The following is a 19391-nucleotide window of genomic DNA, read 5'->3' on the forward strand; positions in this document are numbered from 1 at the left end:
CTGCTGTTTTCTTGCAATTCAGCCGTTGAATCTTGGTAAAAAGTGATGATTTAGTAAATTTGGTGCTCTTCTTTGCAAATTCAAGCCAGAAAACAACGAAAATCGGCGAGAAATCGTCGTTTTGCATCGAGATATGCGGTTTTCTGTAAGAATTTTGATGATTTCGTGCAGAATTCTGCCGTTTTCTAGCAATTCAGCCGTTGAATCTTGGTAAAAAGTCATGATTTTGTAGATTTCGTGCTCTTCTTTGCGAATTCAAGATAGAAAACAACGAAAATCAGCGAGAAATCGTCGTTTTGCATCGAAGTATGCGGTTTTCTCTAAGAATTTTGATGATTTCATGCAGAATTCTGCTGTTTTCTTGCAATTCAGCCGTTGAATCTTGGTAAAAAGTGATGAATTAGTAGATTTCGTGCTCTTCTTTGCGAATTCAAGCCAGAAAACAACGAAAATCAGCGAGAAATCCTTGTTTTGCATCGAAATATGCGGTTTTCTCTTAAAATTTTGATGATTTCGTGCAGAATTCTGCTGTTTTATTGCAATTCAGCCGTTGAATCTTGGTAAAAAGTCATGATTTTGTAGATTTCGTGCTCTTCTGTGCGAATTCAAGCCAGAAAACAACGAAAATCGGCGAGAAATCGTCGTTTTGCATCGAAATACGCGGTTTTCTGTAAAAATTTTGATGATTTCGTGCAGGATTCTGCTGTTTTCTTGCAATTCAGCCGTTGAATATTGGTAAAAAGTGATGATTTAGTAGATTTGGTGCTCTTCTTTGCGAATTCAAGCCAGAAAACAACGAAAATCGGCGAGAAATCGTCGTTTTGCATCGAAATATGCGGTTTTCTGTAAGAATTTTGATGATTTCGTGCAGAATTCTGCTGTTTTCTTGCAATTCAGCCGTTGAATCTTGGTAAAAAGTCATGATTTTGTAGATTTCGTACTCTTCTTTGCGAATTCAAGATAGAAAACAACGAAAATCAGCGAGAAATCGTCGTTTTGCATCGAAATATGCGGTTTTCTGTAAGAATTTTGATGATTTCGTGCAGAATTCTGCTGTTTTCTTGCAATTCAGCCGTTGAATATTGGTAAAAAGTGATGATTTAGTAGATTTCGTGCTCTTCCTTGCGAATTCAAGCCAGAAAACAATGAAAATCAGCGAGAAATCGTCGTTTTGCATCGAAATATGCGGTTTTCTCTAAGAATTTTGATGATTTCGTGCAGAATTCTGCTGTTTTCTTGCAATTCAGCCGTTGAATCTTGGTAAAAAGTCATGATTTTGTAGATTTCGTGCTCTTCTTTGCGAATTCAAGCCAGAAAACAACGAAAATCGGCGAGAAATCGTCGTTTTGCATCGAAATATGCGGTTTTCTGTAAGAATTTTGATGATTTCGTGCAGAATTCTGCTGTTTTCTTGCAATTCAGCCGTTGAATCTTGGTAAAAAGTCATGATTTTGTAGATTTCGTGCTCTTTTTTGCGAATTCAAGATAGAAAACAACGAAAATCAGCGATAAATCGTCGTTTTGCATCGAAATATGCGGTTTTCTCTAAGAATTTTGATGATTTCGTGCAGAACTATGCTGTTTTCTTGCAATTCAGCCGTTGAATATTGGTAAAAAGTGATGATTTAGTAGATTTCGTGCTCTTCTTTGCGAATTCAAGCCAGAAAACAATGAAAATCAGCGAGAAATCGTCGTTTTGCATCGAAATATGCGGTTTTCTCTAAGAATTTTGATGATTTCGTGCAGAATTCTGCTGTTTTCTTGCAATTCAGCCGTTGAATCTTGGTAAAAAGTCATGATTTTGTAGATTTCGTGCTCTTCTTTGCGAATTCAAGCCAGAAAACAACGAAAATCGGCGAGAAATCGTCGTTTTGCATCGAAATATGCGGTTTTCTGTAAGAATGTTGATGATTTCGTGGATAATTCTGCTGTTTTCTTGCAATTCAGACGTTGAATCTTGGTAAAAAGTCATGATTTTGTAGATTTCGTGCTCTTCTTTGCGAATTCAAGCCAGAAAACAACGAAAATCGGCGACAAATCGTCGTTTTGCATCGAAATATGCGGTTTTCTGTAAGAATTTTGATGATTTTGTGCAGAATTCTGCTGTTTTCTTACAATTCAGCCGTTGAATCTTGGTAAAAAGTGATGATTTAGTAAATTTGGTGCTCTTCTTTGCGAATTCAAGCCAGAAAACAACGAAAATCGGGGAGAAATCGTCGTTTTGCATCGAAATATGCGGTTTTCTGTAAGAATTTTGATGATTTCGTGCAGAACTCTGCTGTTTTCTTGCAATTCAGCCGTTGAATCTTGGTAAAAAGTGACGATTTAGTGGATTTCGTGCTCTTCTTTGCGAATGCAAGCCAGAAGACAACGAAAATCGGCGAGAAATCGTCCTTTTGCATCGAAATATGCGGTTTTCTGTAAGAATTTTGATGATTTCGTGGATAATTCTGCTGTTTTCTTGCAATTCAGACGTTGAATCTTGGTAAAAAGTCATGATTTTGTAGATTTCGTGCTCTTCTTTGCGAATTCAAGCCAGAAAACAACGAAAATCGGCGACAAATCGTCGTTTTGCATCGAAATATGCGGTTTTCTCTAAGAATTTTGATGATTTCGTGCAGAATTCTGCTGTTTTCTTGTAATTCAGCCAATGAATCTTGGTAAAAAGTCATGATTTTGCAAATTTCGTGCTCTTCTTTGCGAATTCAAGATAGAAAACAACGAAAATCAGCGAGAAATCGTCGTTTTGCATCGAAGTTTGCGGTTTTCTCTAAGAATTTTGATGATTTCGTGCAGAATTCTGCTGTTTTCTTGCAATTCAGCCGTTGAATCTTGGTAAAAAGTCATGATTTTGTAGATTTCGTGCTCTTCTTTGCAAATTCAAGATAGAAAACAACGAAAATCAGCGAGAAATCGTCGTTTTGCATCGAAGTATGCGGTTTTCTCTAAGAATTTTGATGATTTCGTGCAGAACTCTGCTGTTTTCTTGCAATTCAGCCGTTGAATCTTGGTAAAAAGTGACGATTTAGTGGATTTCGTGCTCTTCTTTGCGAATGCAAGCCAGAAGACAACGAAAATCGGCGAGAAATCGTCCTTTTGCATCGAAATATGCGGTTTTCTGTAAGAATTTTGATGATTTCGTGGATAATTCTGCTGTTTTCTTGCAATTCAGCCGTAGAATCTTGGTAAAAAGTCATGATTTTGTAGATTTCGTGCTCTTCTTTGCGAATTCAAGCCAGAAAGCAACGAAAATCGGCGAGAAATCGTTGTTTTGCATCGAAATATGCGGTTTTCTCTAAGAATTTTAATGATTTCATGCAGAATTCTGCTGTTTTCTTGCAATTCAGCCGTTGAATCTTGGTAAAAAGTGATGATTTAGTAGATTTCGTGCTCTTCTTTGCGAATTCAAGCCAGAAAACAACGAAAATCAGCGAGAAATCGTCGTTTTGCATCGAAATATGCGGTTTTCTCTAAGAATTTTGATGATTTTGTGCAGAATTCTACTGTTTTCTTGCAATTCAGCCGTTGAATCTTGGTAAAAAGTCATGATTTTGTAGATTTCGTGCTCTTCTTTGCGAATTCAAGATAGAAAACAACGAAAATCAGCGAGAAATCGTCGTTTTGCATCGAAATATGCGGTTTTCTGTAAGAATTTTGATGATTTCGTGCAGAATTCTGCTGTTTTCTTGCAATTCAGCCGTTGAATATTGGTAAAAAGTGATGATTTAGTAGATTTCGTGCTCTTCTTTGCGAATTCAAGCCAGAAAACAATGAAAATCAGCGAGAAATCGTCGTTTTGCATCGAAATATGCGGTTTTCTGTAAGAATTTTGATGATTTCGTGCAGAATTCTGCCGTTTTCTAGCAATTCAGCCGTTGAATCTTGGTAAAAAGTCATGATTTTGTAGATTTCGTGCTCTTCTTTGCGAATTCAAGATAGAAAACAACGAAAATCAGCGAGAAATCGTCGTTTTGCATCGAAATATGCGGTTTTCTCTAAGAATTTTGATGATTTCGTGCAGAATTCTGCTGTTTTCTTGCAATTCAGCCGTTAAATCTTGGTAAAAAGTCATGATTTTGTAGATTTCGTGCTCTTTTTTGCGAATTCAAGCCAGAAAACAACGAAAATCGGCGAGAAATCGTTGTTTTGCATCGAAATATGCGGTTTTCTCTAAGAATTTTAATGATTTCATGCAGAACTCTGCTGTTTTCTTGCAATTCAGCCGTTGAATCTTGGTAAAAAGTGATGATTTAGTGGATTTCGTGCTCTTCTTTGCGAATGCAAGCCAGAAAACAACGAAAATCGGCGAAAAATCGTCGTTTTGCATCGAAATATGCGGTTTTCTGTAAGAATGTTGATGATTTCGTGGATAATTCTGCTGTTTTCTTGCAATTCAGCCGTTGAATCTTGGTAAAAAGTCATGATTTTGTAGATTTCGTGCTCTTCTTTGCGAATTCAAGCCAGAAAACAACGAAAATCGGCGAGAAATCGTCGTTTTGCATCGAAATATGCGGTTTTCTCTAAGAATTTTGATGATTTCGTGCAGAACTATGCTGTTTTCTTGCAATTCAGCCGTTGAATCTTGGTAAAAAGTGATGATTTAGTGGATTTCGTGCTCTTCTTTGCGAATTCAAGCCAGAAAACAACGAAAATCGGCGAGAAATCGTCGATCTACATCGAAATATGCGGTTTTCTGTAAGAATTTTGATGATTTCGAGGATAATTCTGCTGTTTTCTTGCAATTCAGACGTTGAATCTTGGTAAAAAGTCATGATTTTGTAGATTTCGTGCTCTTCTTTGCGAATTCAAGCCAGAAAACAACGAAAATCGGCGACAAATCGTCGTTTTGCATCGAAATATGCGGTTTTCTGTAAGAATTTTGATGATTTTGTGCAGAATTCTGCTGTTTTCTTGCAATTCAGCCGTTGAATCTTGGTAAAAAGTGATGATTTAGTAAATTTGGTGCTCTTCTTTGCGAATTCAAGCCAGAAAACAACGAAAATCGGCGAGAAATCGTCGTTTTGCATCGAAATATGCGGTTTTCTGTAAGAATTTTGATGATTTCGTGCAGAATTCTGCCGTTTTCTAGCAATTCAGCCGTTGAATCTTGGTAAAAAGTCATGATTTTGTAGATTTCGTGCTCTTCTTTGCGAATTCAAGATAGAAAACAACGAAAATCAGCGAGAAATCGTCGTTTTGCATCGAAATATGCGGTTTTCTCTAAGAATTTTGATGGTTTCGTGCAGAATTCTGCTGTTTTCTTGCTATTCAGCCGTTAAATCTTGGTAAAAAGTCATGATTTTGTAGATTTCGTGCTCTTCTTTGCGAATTCAAGCCAGAAAACAACGAAAATCGGCGAGAAATCGTTGTTTTGCATCGAAATATGCGGTTTTCTCTAAGAATTTTAATGATTTCATGCAGAATTCTGCTGTTTTCTTGCAATTCAGCCGTTGAATCTTGGTAAAAAGTGATGATTTTGTAGATTTCGTGCTCTTCTTTGCGAATTCAAGCCAGAAAACAACGAAAATCGGCGAGAAATCGTCGTTTTGCATCGAAATATGCGGTTTTCTGTAAGAATTTTGATGATTTCGTGCAGAATTCTGCTGTTTTCTTGCAATTCAGCCGTTGAATCTTGGTAAAAAGTCATGATTTTGTAGATTTCGTGCTCTTCTTTGCAAATTCAAGATAGAAAACAACGAAAATCAGCGAGAAATCGTCGTTTTGCATCGAAGTATGCGGTTTTCTCTAAGAATTTTGATGATTTCGTGCAGAACTCTGCTGTTTTCTTGCAATTCAGCCGTTGAATCTTGGTAAAAGTGACGATTTAGTGGATTTCGTGCTCTTCTTTGCGAATGCAAGCCAGAAGACAACGAAAATCGGCGAGAAATCGTCCTTTTGCATCGAAATATGCGGTTTTCTGTAAGAATTTTGATGATTTCGTGGATAATTCTGCTGTTTTCTTGCAATTCAGCCGTAGAATCTTGGTAAAAAGTCATGATTTTGTAGATTTCGTGCTCTTCTTTGCGAATTCAAGCCAGAAAGCAACGAAAATCGGCGAGAAATCGTTGTTTTGCATCGAAATATGCGGTTTTCTCTAAGAATTTTAATGATTTCATGCAGAATTCTGCTGTTTTCTTGCAATTCAGCCGTTGAATCTTGGAAAAAAGTGATGATTTAGTAGATTTCGTGCTCTTCTTTGCGAATTCAAGCCAGAAAACAACGAAAATCAGCGAGAAATCGTCGTTTTGCATCGAAATATGCGGTTTTCTCTAAGAATTTTGATGATTTTGTGCAGAATTCTACTGTTTTCTTGCAATTCAGCCGTTGAATCTTGGTAAAAAGTCATGATTTTGTAGATTTCGTGCTCTTCTTTGCGAATTCAAAATAGAAAACAACGAAAATCAGCGAGAAATCGTCGTTTTGCATCGAAATATGCGGTTTTCTGTAGGAATTTTGATGATTTCGTGCAGAATTCTGCTGTTTTCTTGCAATTCAGCCGTTGAATATTGGTAAAAAGTGATGATTTAGTAGATTTCGTGCTCTTCTTTGCGAATTCAAGCCAGAAAACAATGAAAATCAGCGAGAAATCGTCGTTTTGCATCGAAATATGCGGTTTTCTCTAAGAATTTTGATGATTTTGTGCAGAATTCTACTGTTTTCTTGCAATTCAGCCGTTGAATCTTGGTAAAAAGTCATGATTTTGTAGATTTCGTGCTCTTCTTTGCGAATTCAAGATAGAAAACAACGAAAATCAGCGAGAAATCGTCGTTTTGCATCGAAATATGCGGTTTTCTGTAAGAATTTTGATGATTTCGTGCAGAATTCTGCTGTTTTCTTGCAATTCAGCCGTTGAATCTTGGTAAAAAGTCATGATTTTGTAGATTTCGTGCTCTTCTTTGCGAATTCAAGCCAAAAAACAACGAAAATCGGCGAGAAATCGTCGTTTTGCATCGAAATATGCGGTTTTCTGTAAGAATGTTGATGATTTCGTGGATAATTCTGCTGTTTTCTTGCAATTCAGCCGTTGAATCTTGGTAAAAAGTCATGATTTTGTAGATTTCGTGCTCTTCTTTGCGAATTCAAGCCAGAAAACAACGAAAATCGGCGACAAATCGTCGTTTTGCATCGAAATATGGGGTTTTCTGTAAGAATTTTGATGATTTCGTGCAGAATTCTGCTGTTTTCTTGCAATTCAGCCGTTGAATCTTGGTAAAAAGTGATGATTTAGTAAATTTGGTGCTCTTCTTTGCGAATTCAAGCCAGAAAACAACGAAAATCGGCGAGAAATCGTCGTTTTGCATCGAAATATGCGGTTTTCTGTAAGAATTTTGATGATTTCGTGCAGAATTCTGCCGTTTTCTAGCAATTCAGCCGTTGAATCTTGGTAAAAAGTCATGATTTTGTAGATTTCGTGCTCTTCTTTGCGAATTCAAGATAGAAAACAACGAAAATCAGCGAGAAATCGTCGTTTTGCATCGAAATATGCGGTTTTCTCTAAGAATTTTGATGATTTCGTGCAGAATTCTGCTGTTTCCTTGCAATTCAACCGTTGAATCTTGGTAAAAAGTTATGATTTTGTAGATTTCGTGCTCTTCTTTGCGAATTCAAGCCAGAAAACAACGAAAATCGGCGAGAAATCGTTGTTTTGCATCGAAATATGCGGTTTTCTCTAAGAATTTTAATGATTTCATGCAGAATTCTGCTGTTTTCTTGCAATTCAGCCGTTGAATCTTGGTGAAAAGTGATGATTTAGTAGATTTCGTGCTCTTCTTTGCGAATTCAAGCCAGAAAACAACGAAAATCAGCGAGAAATTGTCGTTTTGCATCGAAATATGAGGTTTTCTCTAAGAATTTTGATGATTTCGTGCAGAATTCTACTGTTTTCTTGCAATTCAGCCGTTGAATCTTGGTAAAAAGTGACGATTTAGTGGATTTCGTGCTCTTCTTTGCGAATGCAAGCCAGAAGACAACGAAAATCGGCGAGAAATCGTCCTTTTGCATCGAAATATGCGGTTTTCTGTAAGAATTTTGATGATTTCGTGGATAATTCTGCTGTTTTCTTGCAATTCAGCTGTTGAATCTTGGTAAAAAGTCATGATTTTGTAGATTTCGTGCTCTTGTTTGCGAATGCAAGCCAGAAAACAACGAAAATCGGCGAGAAATCGTCGTTTTGCATCGAAATATGCGGTTTTCTGTAAGAATGTTGATGATTTCGTGGATAATTCTGCTGTTTTCTTGCAATTCAGCCGTTGAATCTTGGTAAAAAGTCATGATTTTGTAGATTTCGTGCTCTTCTTTTCGAATTCAAGCCAGAAAACAACGAGAATCGGCGAGAAATCGTCGTTTTGCATCGAAATATGCGGTTTTCTCTAAGAATTTTGACGATTTCGTGCAGAATTCTGCTGTTTTCTTGCAATTCAGCCGTTGAATCTTGGTAAAAAGTGATGATTTAGTAGATTTCGTGCTCTTCTTTGCGAATTCAAACCAGAAAACAACGAAAATCGGCGAGAAATCGTTGTTTTGCATCGAAATATGCGGTTTTCTCTAAGAATTTTGATGATTTCATGCAGAATTCTGCTGTTTTCTTGCAATTCAGCCGTTGAATCTTGGTAAAAAGTGTTGATTTAGTAGATTTCGTGCTCTTCTTTGCGAAGTCAAGCCAGAAAACAACGAAAATCAGCGAGAAATCGTCGTTTTGCATCGAAATATGCGGTTTTCTCTAAGAATTTTGATGATTTCGTGCAGAATTCTGCTGTTATCTTGCAACTCAGCCGTTGAATCTTGGTAAAAAGTCATGATTTTGTAGATTTCGTGCTCTTCTTTGCGAATTCAAGATAGAAAACAACGAAAATCAGCGAGAAATCGTCGTTTTGCATCGAAATATGCGGTTTTCTCTAAGAATTTTGATGATTTCGTGCAGAATTCTGCTGTTTTCTTGCAATTCAGCCGTTGAATCTTGGTAAAAAGTCAAGATTTTGTAGATTTCGTGCTCTTCTTTGCGAATTCAAGCCAGAAAACAACGAAAATCGGCGAGAAATCGTCGTTTTGCATCGAAATATGCGGTTTTCTGTAAGAATTTTGATGATTTCGTGCAGAATTCTGCTGTTTTCTTGCAATTCAGGCGTTGAATCTTGGTAAAAAGTCATGATTTTGCAGATTTCGTGCTCTTCTTTGCGAATTCAAGCCAGAAAACAAGGAAAATCGGCGAGAAATCGTCGTTTTGCATCGAAATATGCGGTTTTCTGTAAGAATTTTGATGATTTCGTGCAGAATTCTGCTGTTTTCTTGCAATTCAGCCGTTGCATCTTGGTAAAAAGTCATGATTTTGTAGATTTCGTGCTCTTCTTTGCGAATTCAAGCCAGAAAACAACGAAAATCGGCGAGAAATCGTCGTTTTGCATCGAAGTATGCGGTTTTCTCTAAGAATTTTGATGATTTCGTGCAGAACTCTGCTGTTTTCTTGCAATTCAGCCGTTGAATCTTGGTAAAAAGTGACGATTTAGTGGATTTCGTGCTCTTCTGTGCGAATGCAAGCCAGAAGACAACGAAAATCGGCGAGAAATCGTCCTTTTGCATCGAAATATGCGGTTTTCTGTAAGAATTTTGATGATTTCGTGGATAATTCTGCTGTTTTCTTGCAATTCAGCTGTTGAATCTTGGTAAAAAGTCATGATTTTGTAGATTTCGTGCTCTTGTTTGCGAATGCAAGCCAGAAAACAACGAAAATCGGCGAGAAATCGTCGTTTTGCATCGAAATATGCGGTTTTCTCTAAGAATTTTGACGATTTCGTGCAGAATTCTGCTGTTTTCTTGCAATTCAGCCGTTGAATCTTGGTAAAAAGTGATGATTTAGTAGATTTCGTGCTCTTCTTTGCGAATTCAAACCAGAAAACAACGAAAATCGGCGAGAAATCGTTGTTTTGCATCGAAATATGCGGTTTTCTCTAAGAATTTTGATGATTTCATGCAGAATTCTGCTGTTTTCTTGCAATTCAGCTGTTGAATCTTGGTAAAAAGTGATGATTTAGTAGATTTCGTGCTCTTCTTTGCGAATTCAAGCCAGAAAACAACGAAAATCAGCGAGAAATCGTCGTTTTGCATCGAAATATGCGGTTTTCTCTAAGAATTTTGATGATTTCGTGCAGAACTCTGCTGTTTTCTTGCAATTCAGCCGTTGAATCTTGGTAAAAAGTGATGATTTAGTGGATTTCGTGCTCTTCTTTGCGAATTCAAGCCAAAAAACAACGAAAATCGGCGAGAAATCGTCGTCGTTTTGCATCGAAATTTGCGGTTTTCTGTTAGAATTTTGATGATTTCGTGCAGAATTCTGCTGTTTTCTTGCAATTCAGCCGTTGAATCTTGGTAAAAAGTCATGATTTTGTAGATTTCGTGCTCTTCTTTGCGAATTCAAGATAGAAAACAACGAAAATCAGCGAGAAATCGTCGTTTTGCATCGAAATATGCGGTTTTCTGCAAGAATTTTGATGATTTCGTGCAGAATTCTGCTGTTTTCTTGCAGTTCAGCTGTTGAATCTTGGTAAAAAGTCATGATTTTGTAGATTTCGTGCTCTTCTTTGCGAATTCAAGATAGAAAACAACGAAAATCAGCGAGAAATCGTCGTTTTGCATCGAAATATGCGGTTTTCTCTAAGAATTTTGATGATTTCGTGCAGAATTCTGCTGTTTTCTTGCAATTCAGCCGTTGAATCTTGGTAAAAAGTCATGATTTTGTAGATTTCGTGCTCTTCTTTGCGAATTCAAGCCAGAAAACAACGAAGATCGGCGAGAAATCGTTGTTTTGCATCGAAATATGCGGTTTTCTCTAAGAATTTTGATGATTTCATGCAGAATTCTGCTGTTTTCTTGCAATTCAGCTGTTGAATCTTGGTAAAAAGTGATGATTTAGTAGATTTCGTGCTCTTCTTTGCGAATTCAAGCCAGAAAACAACGAAAATCAGCGAGAAATCGTCGTTTTGCATCGAAATATGCGGTTTTCTCCAAGAATTTTGATGATTTCGTGCAGAATTCTGCTGTTTTCTTGCAATTCAGCCGTTAAATCTTGGTAAAAAGTCATGATTTTGTAGATTTCGTGCTCTTCTTTGCGAATTCAAGCCAGAAAACAACGAAAATCGGCGAGAAATCGTCGTTTTGCATCGAAATATGCGGTTTTCTGTAAGAATTTTGATGATTTCGTGCAGAATTCTGCTGTTTTCTTGCAATTCAGCCGTTGAATCTTCGTAAAAAGTCATGATTTTGTAGATTTCGTGCTCTTCTTTGCGAATTCAAGATAGAAAACAACGAAAATCAGCGAGAAATCGACGTTTTGCATCGAAATATGCGGTTTTCTCTAAGAATTTTGATGATTTCGTGCAGAATTCTGCTGTTTTCTTGCAATTCAGCCGTTGAATCTTGGTAAAAAGTCATGATTTTGCAGATTTCGTGCTCTTCTTTGCGAATTCAAGCCAGAAAACAAGGAAAATCGGCGAGAAATCGCCGTTTTGCATCGAAATATGCGGTTTTCTGTAAGAATTTTGATGATTTCGTGGATAATTCTGCTGTTTTCTTGCAATTCAGCCGTTGAATCTTGTTAAAAAGTCATGATTTTGTAGATTTCGTGCTCTTCTTTGCGAATTCAAGCCAGAAAACAACGAAAATCGGCGAGAAATCGTCGTTTTGCATCGAAGTATGCGGTTTTCTCTAAGAATTTTGATGATTTCGTGCAGAACTCTGCTGTTTTCTTGCAATTCAGCCGTTGAATCTTGGTAAAAAGTGACGATTTAGTGGATTTCGTGCTCTTCTTTGCGAATGCAAGCCAGAAGACAACGAAAATCGGCGAGAAATCGTCCTTTTGCATCGAAATATGCGGTTTTCTGTAAGAATTTTGATGATTTCGTGGATAATTCTGCTGTTTTCTTGCAATTCAGCTGTTGAATCTTGGTAAAAAGTCATGATTTTGTAGATTTCGTGCTCTTGTTTGCGAATGCAAGCCAGAAAACAACGAAAATCGGCGAGAAATCGTCGTTTTGCATCGAAATATGCGGTTTTCTGTAAGAATGTTGATGATTTCGTAGATAATTCTGCTGCTTTCTTGCAATTCAGCCGTTGAATCTTGGTAAAAAGTCATGATTTTGTAGATTTCGTGCTCTTCTTTTCGAATTCAAGCCAGAAAACAACGAAAATCGGCGAGAAATCGTCGTTTTGCATCGAAATATGCGGTTTTCTCTAAGAATTTTGACGATTTCGTGCAGAATTCTGCTGTTTTCTTGCAATTCAGCCGTTGAATCTTGGTAAAAAGTGATGATTTAGTAGATTTCGTGCTCTTCTTTGCGAATTCAAACCAGAAAACAACGAAAATCGGCGAGAAATCGTCGTTTTGCATCGAAATATGCGGTTTTCTCTAAGAATTTTGATGATTTCATGCAGAATTCTGCTGTTTTCTTGCAATTCAGCCGTTGAATCTTAGTAAAAAGTGATGATTTAGTAGATTTCGTGCTCTTCTTTGCGAAGTCAAGCCAGAAAACCACGAAAATCAGCGAGAAATCATCGTTTTGCATCGAAATATGCGGTTTTCTCTAAGAATTTTGATGATTTCGTGCAGAATTCTGCTGTTATCTTGCAACTCAGCCGTTGAATCTTGGTAAAAAGTGATTATTTAGTAGATTTCGTGCTCTTCTTTGCGAATTCAAGCCAGAAAACATCGAAAATTGGCGAGAAATCGTTGTTTTGCATCGAAATATGCGGTTTTCTCTAAGAATTTTGATGATTTCATGCAGAATTCTGCTGTTTTCTTGCAATTCAGCCGTTGAATCTTGGTAAAAAGTGATGATTTTTGTAGATTTCGTGCTCTTCTTTGCGAATTCAAGCCAGAAAACAACGAAAATCGGCGAGAAATCGTCGTTTTGCATCGAAATATGCGGTTTTCTGTAAGAATTTTGATGATTTCGTGCAGAATTCTGCTGTTTTCTTGCAATTCAGCCGTTGAATCTTGGTAAAAAGTCATGATTTTGTAGATTTCGTGCTCTTCTTTGCGAATTCAAGCCAGAAAACAACGAAAATCGGCGAGAAATCGTCGTTTTGCATCGAAATATGCGGTTTTCTGTAAGAATTTTGATGATTTCGTGCAGAATTCTGCTGTTTTCTTGCAATTCAGCTGTTAAATCTTGGTAAAAAGTCATGATTTTGCAGATTTCGTGCTCTTCTTTGCGAATTCAAGCCAAAAAACAAGGAAAATCGGCGAGAAATCGTCGTTTTGCATCGAAATATGCGGTTTTCTGTAAGAATTTTGATGATTTCGTGGATAATTCTGCTGTTTTCTTGCAATTCAGCCGTTGAATCTTGGTAAAAAGTGATGATTTAGTAGATTTCGTGCTCTTCTTTGCGAATTCAAGATAGAAAACAACGAAAATCAGCGAGAAATCGTCGTTTTGCATCGAAATATGCGGTTTTCTGCAAGAATTTTGATGATTTCGTGCAGAATTCTGCTGTTTTCTTGCAGTTCAGCTGTTGAATCTTGGTAAAAAGTCATGATTTTGTAGATTTCGTGCTCTTCTTTGCGAATTCAAGATAGAAAACAACGAAAATCAGCGAGAAATCGTCGTTTTGCATCGAAATATGCGGTTTTCTCTAAGAATTTTGATGATTTCGTGCAGAATTCTGCTGTTTTCTTGCAATTCAGCCGTTGAATCTTGGTAAAAAGTCATGATTTTGTAGATTTCGTGCTCTTCTTTGCGAATTCAAGCCAGAAAACAACGAAGATCGGCGAGAAATCGTTGTTTTGCATCGAAATATGCGGTTTTCTCTAAGAATTTTGATGATTTCATGCAGAATTCTGCTGTTTTCTTGCAATTCAGCTGTTGAATCTTGGTAAAAAGTGATGATTCAGTAGATTTCGTGCTCTTCTTTGCGAATTCAAGCCAGAAAACAACGAAAATCAGCGAGAAATCGTCGTTTTGCATCGAAATATGCGGTTTTCTCCAAGAATTTTGATGATTTCGTGCAGAATTCTGCTGTTTTCTTGCAATTCAGCCGTTGAATCTTGGTAAAAAGTCATGATTTTGTAGATTTCGTGCTCTTCTTTGCGAATTCAAGCCAGAAAACAACGAAAATCGGCGAGAAATCGTCGTTTTGCATCGAAATATGCGGTTTTCTGTAAGAATTTTGATGATTTCGTGCAGAATTCTGCTGTTTTCTTGCAATTCAGCCGTTGAATCTTGGTAAAAAGTCATGATTTTGTAGATTTCGTGCTCTTCTTTGCGAATTCAAGATAGAAAACAACGAAAATCAGCGAGAAATCGACGTTTTGCATCGAAATATGCGGTTTTCTCTAAGAATTTTGATGATTTCGTGCAGAATTCTGCTGTTTTCTTGCAATTCAGCCGTTGAATCTTGGTAAAAAGTCATGATTTTGCAGATTTCGTGCTCTTCTTTGCGAATTCAAGCCAAAAAACAAGGAAAATCGGCGAGAAATCGTCGTTTTGCATCGAAATATGCGGTTTTCTGTAAGAATTTTGATGATTTCGTGGATAATTCTGCTGTTTTCTTGCAATTCAGCCGTTGAATCTTGTTAAAAAGTCATGATTTTGTAGATTTCGTGCTCTTCTTTGCGAATTCAAGCCAGAAAACAACGAAAATCGGCGAGAAATCGTCGTTTTGCATCGAAATATGCGGTTTTCTGTAAGAATTTTGATGATTTCGTGCAGAATTCTGCTGTTTTCTTGCAATTCAGCCGTTGAATCTTGGTAAAAAGTGATGATTTAGTAGATTTGGTGCTCTTCTTTGCGAATTCAAGATAGAAAACAACGAAAATCGGCGAGAAATCGTTGTTTTGCATCGAAATATGCGGTTTTCTCTAAGAATTTTAATGATTTCATGCAGAATTCTGCTGTTTTCTTGCAATTCAGCCGTTGAATCTTGGTAAAAAGTGATGATTTAGTAGATTTCGTGCTCTTCTTTGCGAATTCAAGCCAGAAAACAACGAAAATCGGCGAGAAATCGTCGTTTTGCATCGAAGTATGCGGTTTTCTCTAAGAATTTTGATGATTTCGTGCAGAACTCTGCTGTTTTCTTGCAATTCAGCCGTTGAATCTTGGTAAAAAGTGACGATTTAGTGGATTTCGTGCTCTTCTTTGCGAATGCAAGCCAGAAGACAACGAAAATCGGCGAGAAATCGTCCTTTTGCATCGAAATATGCGGTTTTCTGTAAGAATTTTGATGATTTCGTGGATAATTCTGCTGTTTTCTTGCAATTCAGCTGTTGAATCTTGGTAAAAAGTCATGATTTTGTAGATTTCGTGCTCTTGTTTGCGAATGCGAGCCAGAAAACAACGAAAATCGGCGAGAAATCGTCGTTTTGCATCGAAATATGCGGTTTTCTGTAAGAATGTTGATGATTTCGTGGATAATTCTGCTGTTTTCTTGCAATTCAGCCGTTGAATCTTGGTAAAAAGTCATGATTTTGTAGATTTCGTGCTCTTCTTTCCGAATTCAAGCCAGAAAACAACGAAAATCGGCGAGAAATCGTCGTTTTGCATCGAAATATGCGGTTTTCTCTAAGAATTTTGACGATTTCGTGCAGAATTCTGCTGTTTTCTTGCAATTCAGCCGTTGAATCTTGGTAAAAAGTGATGATTTAGTAGATTTCGTGCTCTTCTTTGCGAATTCAAACCAGAAAACAACGAAAATCGGCGAGAAATCGTTGTTTTGCATCGAAATATGCGGTTTTCTCTAAGAATTTTGATGATTTCATGCAGAATTCTGCTGTTTTCTTGCAATTCAGCCGTTGAATCTTGGTAAAAAGTGATGATTTAGTAGATTTCGTGCTCTTCTTTGCGAAGTCAAGCCAGAAAACAACGAAAATCGGCGAGAAATCGTCGTTTTGCATCGAAATATGCGGTTTTCTCTAAGAATTTTGATGATTTCGTGCAGAATTCTGCTGTTATCTTGCAACTCAGCCGTTGAATCTTGGTAAAAAGTGATTATTTAGTAGATTTCGTGCTCTTCTTTGCGAATTCAAGCCAGAAAACATCGAAAATTGGCGAGAAATCGTTGTTTTGCATCGAAATATGCGGTTTTCTCTAAGAATTTTGATGATTTCATGCAGAATTCTGCTGTTTTCTTGCAATTCAGCCGTTGAATCTTGGTAAAAAGTGATGATTTTTGTAGATTTCGTGCTCTTCTTTGCGAATTCAAGCCAGAAAACAACGAAAATCGGCGAGAAATCGTCGTTTTGCATCGAAATATGCGGTTTTCTGTAAGAATTTTGATGATTTCGTGCAGAATTCTGCTGTTTTCTTGCAATTCAGCCGTTGAATCTTGGTAAAAAGTCATGATTTTGTAGATTTCGTGCTCTTCTTTGCGAATTCAAGATAGAAAACAACGAAAATCAGCGAGAAATCGTCGTTTTGCATCGAAATATGCGGTTTTCTCTAAGAATTTTGATGATTTCGTGCAGAATTCTGCTGTTTTCTTGCAATTCAGCCAATGAATCTTGGTAAAAAGTCATGATTTTGCAGATTTCGTGCTCTTCTTTGCGAATTCAAGATAGAAAACAACGAAAATCAGCGAGAAATCGTCGTTTTGCATCGAAGTATGCGGTTTTCTCTAAGAATTTTGATGATTTCGTGCAGAACTCTGCTGTTTTCTTGCAATTCAGCCGTTGAATCTTGGTAAAAAGTGATGATTTAGTGGATTTCGTGCTCTTCTTTGCGAATTCAAGCCAGAAAACAACGAAAATCGGCGAGAAATCGTCGTCGTTTTGCATCGAAATTTGCGGTTTTCTGTTAGAATTTTGATGATTTCGTGCAGAATTCTGCTGTTTTCTTGCAATTCAGCCGTTGAATCTTGGTAAAAAGTCATGATTTTGTAGATTTCGTGCTCTTCTTTGCGAATTCAAGATAGAAAACAACGAAAATCAGCGAGAAATCGTCGTTTTGCATCGAAATATGCGGTTTTCTGCAAGAATTTTGATGATTTCGTGCAGAATTCTGCTGTTTTCTTGCAGTTCAGCTGTTGAATCTTGGTAAAAAGTCATGATTTTGTAGATTTCGTGCTCTTCTTTGCGAATTCAAGATAGAAAACAACGAAAATCAGCGAGAAATCGTCGTTTTGCATCGAAATATGCGGTTTTCTCTAAGAATTTTGATGATTTCGTGCAGAATTCTGCTGTTTTCTTGCAATTCAGCCGTTGAATCTTGGTAAAAAGTGACGATTTAGTGGATTTCGTGCTCTTCTTTGCGAATGCAAGCCAGAAGACAACGAAAATCGGCGAGAAATCGTCCTTTTGCATCGAAATATGCGGTTTTCTGTAAGAATTTTGATGATTTCGTGGATAATTCTGCTGTTTTCTTGCAATTCAGCTGTTGAATCTTGGTAAAAAGTCATGATTTTGTAGATTTCGTGCTCTTGTTTGCGAATGCAAGCCAGAAAACAACGAAAATCAGCGAGAAATCGTCGTTTTGCATGGAAATATGCGGTTTTCTGCAAGAATTTTGATGATTTCGTGCAGAATTCTGCTGTTTTCTTGCAATTCAGCCGTTGAATCTTGGTAAAAAGTCATGATTTTGTAGATTTCGTGCTCTTCTTTGCGAATTCAAGCCAGAAAACAACGAAAATCGGCGAGAAATCGTCGTTTTGCATCGAAATATGCGGTTTTCTGTAAGAATTTTGATGATTTCGTGCAGAATTCTGATGTTTTCTTGCAATTCAGCCGTTGAATCTTGGTAAAAAGTGATGATTTAGTAGATTTGGTGCTCTTCTTTGCGAATTCAAGATAGAAAACAACGAAAATCAGCGAGAAATCGTCGTTTTGCATCGAAGTATGCGGTTTTCTCTAAGAATTTTGATGATTTCGTGCAGAACTCTGCTGTTTTCTTGCAATTCAGCCGTTGAATCTTGGTAAAAAGTGATGATTTAGTGGATTTCGTGCTCTTCTTTGCGAATTCAAGCCAGAAAACAACGAAAATCGGCGAGAAATCGTCGTCGTTTTGCATCGAAATATGCGGTTTTCTGTTAGAATTTTGATGATTTCGTTTATAATTCTGCTGTTTTCTTGCAATTCAGCCGTTGAATCTTGGTAAAAAGTCATGATTTTGTAGATTTCGTGCTCTTCTTTGCGAATTCAAGATAGAAAACAACGAAAATCAGCGAGAAATCGTCGTTTTGCATCGAAATATGCGGTTTTCTGCAAGAATTTTGATGATTTCGTGCAGAATTCTGCTGTTTTCTTGCAGTTCAGCCGTTGAATCTTGGTAAAAAGTCATGATTTTGTAGATTTCGTGCTCTTCTTTGCGAATTCAAGATAGAAAACAACGAAAATCAGCGAGAAATCGTCGTTTTGCATCGAAATATGCGTTTTTCTCTAAGAATTTTGATGATTTCGTGCAGAATTCTGCTGTTTTCTTGCAATTCAGCTGTTGAATCTTGGTAAAAAGTCATGATTTTGTAGATTTCGTGTTCTTCTTTGCGAATTCAAGCCAGAAAACAACGAAGATCGGCGAGAAATCGTTGTTTTGCATCGAAATATGCGGTTTTCTCTAAGAATTTTGATGATTTCATGCAGAATTCTGCTGTTTTCTTGCAATTCAGCTGTTGAATCTTGGTAAAAAGTGATGATTTAGTAGATTTCGTGCTCTTCTTTGCGAATTCAAGCCAGAAAACAACGAAAATCAGCGAGAAATCGTCGTTTTGCATCGAAATATGCGGTTTTCTCTAAGAATTTTGATGATTTCGTGCAGAATTCTGCTGTTTTCTTGCAAATCAGCCGTTGAATCTTGGTAAAAAGTGATGATTTAGTGGATTTCGTGCTCTTCTTTGCGAATGCAAGTCAGAAAACAACGAAAATCGGCGAGAAATCGTCGTTTTGGATCGAAATATGCGGTTTTCTGTAAGAATTTTGATGATTTCGTGGATAATTCTGCTGTTTTCTTGCAATTCAGCCGTTGAATCTTGGTAAAAAGTCATGATTTAGTAGATTTGGTGCTCTTCTTTGCGAATTCAAGCCAGAAAACAACGAAAATCGGCGAGAAATCGTCGTTTTGCATCGAAATATGCGGTTTTCTCTAAGAATTTTGATGATTTCGTGCAGAATTCTGCTGTTATCTTGCAACTCAGCCGCTGAGTCTTGGTAAAAATTGATTATTAAGTAGATTTCGTGCTCTTCTTTGCGAATCCAAGCCAGAAAACATCGAAAATTGGCGAGAAATCGTTGTTTTGCATCGAAATATGCGGTTTTCTCTAAGAATTTTGATGATTTCATGCAGAATTCTGCTGTTTTCTTGCAATTCAGCCGTTGAATCTTGGTAAAAAGTGATGATTTAGTAGATTTCGTGCTCTTCTTTGCGAATTCAAGCCAGAAAACAACGAAAATCGGCGAAAAATCGTCGTTTTGCATCGAA

This window comes from Gnatocerus cornutus, chromosome 7 (genome assembly GCF_029298725.1).
Source record: "Gnatocerus cornutus isolate USDA-ARS CGAHR chromosome 7, icGnaCorn1.1, whole genome shotgun sequence".
In the NCBI taxonomy this organism is placed as follows: domain Eukaryota; kingdom Metazoa; phylum Arthropoda; class Insecta; order Coleoptera; family Tenebrionidae; genus Gnatocerus; species Gnatocerus cornutus.